The sequence below is a fragment of the Meleagris gallopavo genome, chromosome 20, assembly GCF_000146605.3.
Source record: "Meleagris gallopavo isolate NT-WF06-2002-E0010 breed Aviagen turkey brand Nicholas breeding stock chromosome 20, Turkey_5.1, whole genome shotgun sequence".
Lineage (NCBI taxonomy): Eukaryota > Metazoa > Chordata > Aves > Galliformes > Phasianidae > Meleagris > Meleagris gallopavo.
The window spans coordinates 2,071,711-2,072,227 of NC_015030.2; the positions used below are offsets into that span (position 1 = coordinate 2,071,711).

At 62.7% G+C, this 517-nt stretch overlaps 1 protein-coding gene across 5 annotated transcripts in view; it reads right to left on the bottom strand.

Moving 5' to 3' along the window:
- STX8 (syntaxin 8) overlaps nt 1-517 on the bottom strand; it is a 77,357-nt gene that overhangs the window by 68,176 nt on the left and 8,664 nt on the right. The gene's annotated exons all lie outside the window — the stretch shown is intronic.

Consider the following 517-nt stretch of genomic DNA (forward strand, 5'->3'; position numbering starts at 1 on the left):
GTGACGCCCTGCCTGCACCAGCTCTGCTTGGGCTGTGCGCTGCGGTGGGCAAAGCAGCAGCCCACCTGTGCTGTCTGTAAGAAGAGCATCGAGGCCATCCGGTACTCGGTGCAATCGGAGGACGATTACCTCGAGTGCCCCATCCCGCAGCCTGCAGAGCCCTCCGAGGACGAGCAGGAGGAGGAGCAGGGCTCTGCAGAGCCGCAGCTCGAGGCTCCCGAGCCCGGCTTCCCAGCCGAGGTCTGGGCGGACTTCTTCCGAGGGGATCCGGGAGACCTCGAACCACTGCTCCGGTGGCTCCAGCAGGAGCTCGAGAGATTAACCAGTGCACCGTGGTGGGATGTGCTTACAAGACGGAACACCATCATGGGCTACCTGTGCATACATGGACTCGATGAGGAGGCCTTGTTCACTGTGCTGCAGCCACTCACAGAAAACTTCACCAGGGGATTTATGAGGGAACTCATCGACACCGTGACGGCCCTGTACGGCCCAGAGCTCCGCCGGCGGCAGGACA